Source organism: Lathyrus oleraceus, chromosome 3, assembly GCF_024323335.1.
Source record: "Lathyrus oleraceus cultivar Zhongwan6 chromosome 3, CAAS_Psat_ZW6_1.0, whole genome shotgun sequence".
In the NCBI taxonomy this organism is placed as follows: domain Eukaryota; kingdom Viridiplantae; phylum Streptophyta; class Magnoliopsida; order Fabales; family Fabaceae; genus Lathyrus; species Lathyrus oleraceus.
This window is the reverse complement of record NC_066581.1, coordinates 308,966,101-308,968,692: the sequence shown is the minus strand read 5'-3', so window position 1 is coordinate 308,968,692 and position 2,592 is coordinate 308,966,101.

The window sequence follows — 2,592 nt, the reverse complement described above, 5'->3', positions numbered from 1 at the left end:
TTATGTAAGTGAGTATCAAGGGGAGTAAGATGGTGAGAGGCACCTTAGTCAGCAAACCAACCTTGAGATTCCATATGATATTTAAGGGAATACTCCCGAGTATAAGCATATGGCTGGCTTGTAGTAGCTACCATGGCCATAACTTAAGAACTTTGAGAAGTCTCTTGAAAGATTCTTCATACCTATGCTAACAATCAGCTATAGAGTGACCATATTTGCCACACAGTTGATTGGTTGGGAGATTTCCAATAGTACCAATAGTAGAGCGACTTCTGCCACGTCTTCTACCCCAAGTGAAGCAATTACCTCTGCCACGATTACCTGAAAATACTCCTCTAGAGTTGTTAGTTTCTTGGCTTGTATGAGCTACATTAGTAGCAACAGTGGACATAACTAATTCTTGGCGAAACTTATCCAATTGAACTTCTTGAACATAAAGAAGAGCTTTCACATCACATAGTGAAGGTGACTCAGGGCTGTCATACATCTGTATCACGAAGGGATTGTACTGTTCTAGAAGACCATCAAGAATATAATCGATTTGGTCTTGCTTAGAAATCGAATCCCCAACAGCTAAGAGAGGATTAACAATACCTTTGATACGTAACACTAGCTCAGTGATAGATTTGTTCCCTTTCTTTGTGGAGTTTAATTCAACATGACACTGACGAACCCTAACTTCCATTTGCGCATTGAAATATTGATGAATTTTGTCCCATACCTCAATAGCATGTTTACACGTAAGTACTCTAGGTAACACAGACTCAGAAATCGTAGGCAACAACTAGATAAACACAACTTGATCTTGTACAATCCACGCTTCATATTTGTCAAAAATTGTATCGGTCACACGATCTTGAGCTGAATTGAATTTCTGAGGAATTTATGGATTAACCACCACTTTGTACATCATTTATGTCAAGATTACACCTTCCACTTGATGATTCCATAAAAGATAGTTATTATCTTGCAATTAGATAGAAATATTAGGTCCAAATGAGTTGTTGGAATTGAAACTTGCAAACACTGTTTAAAATCCTTGCAATTGAAGAGGATTCTTGACCACTAAATCTTGAAGTTCTTCGGAATCCATTGTGAGCTCGAATGGAGTAGCTCAAAGAGATTATCAACAAGAATGAGAAATTGAAGATAGCGAAAGATCGAAACCACAGAGTGATACCATGTTAGATTTCAATTTCTATAAGATTCATCTCACTACATTGATGCAAAATACAGAGCATAAAATGGAAGAAAGTGATTATCTATTTCATAGCATTTAACAAAAGAAGTTGTTTCTCTTATAGATGGAAGAGAAAAAGATAACAGTTACAGTTAAAGTTAACCTCTAACTGTAGCCTAACTGTTTTCTGAGCTACCAAGTACAACAAAGTTAGATAACGATAAGCTCACTAAAACATCCAATGAATGAACAACAAAATAGCTAAAGAGTTATATATCTTTAACACTGATTTAGCGATGTAAAAATCAATCACTAAAAGATGTTTTAGGGATTTTAACTGTCGTTTTCATCTTTTTCATAAAAAAAATTAGTGATCAAGTTTTATATTGCTAATTCGATCATAAAAGTTTGTCCAACTATGTGGCATTCTACGTCAGTGCCACATAGCTTTATCCACTGACTTTGACTAACAGAATAGATAGAAAGAACTAACGTAATCTAATTTTTAGAATTAAGAGATTAAAATAGTCTTTTTAAAAGTTAAGGATTAATTGAAATAAATGAAAAATAATTAGTCATATTTTAATTAAAGAGACAAAATATGTAAAATTTAAGATTTAGTCATATTTTAATTAAAGAGACAAAATATTTAAAATTTAAGATTAATGTATCTTATCTCTGGTTGTCCCACCAAATAATTAACTGAAAGATCGTATAATATATTTAGGGTCATGTTAATAGTGTCCATAAGAATTCCAAATAAAAAAATATGTTAGGTTCAATTCATTAAATATATATAATATTTTTTTAAAATATTTATTATTTATATTTTTAGTATATTAAATACATATATATTTAAAAAAATATATATTTTTAATATCTTAAATAATACTCAATTTATTATTTTAATTTTTTTAACCCGTGTCTTATATACACTCATTATCATTTGCCATACATTTATCCTAAGTAGGTCTTATTCCGCTTACCAAATTAACTCTAAAGGTTTTTGTTTTTCTAACAAAAATAAAGAGTTCTTTAATAAGCTGGAAAGTGTCAACTACTAATAAGTATTTTAGGGGAAGCAAAAGCTTGACAAGGATTTTCCAAACCACCTGGTTTACATATTTAGAAATTAGGTGCTTCTTGTCAGGTTCTCCCTCAATTCTTTTATAAGTGTTACTTTTTTAAGAAATTTTTGTTTTTTTTAATTGTCATTTGAAAAGTTCTAGGTAATATTAAATGCACTTTTGTCAAAATTACCCTTAAATAATTATTACGGAGAGAGAAAAAATAAAATGAATGTAATAAAAATTAAGGGTATTATAGATAACATGACGATTGTTGTTTAAAAAGTAACAATAATGATAAAATTTATTAGTATAGGTAAAAAAAAATAAAAAATGACACTTAAA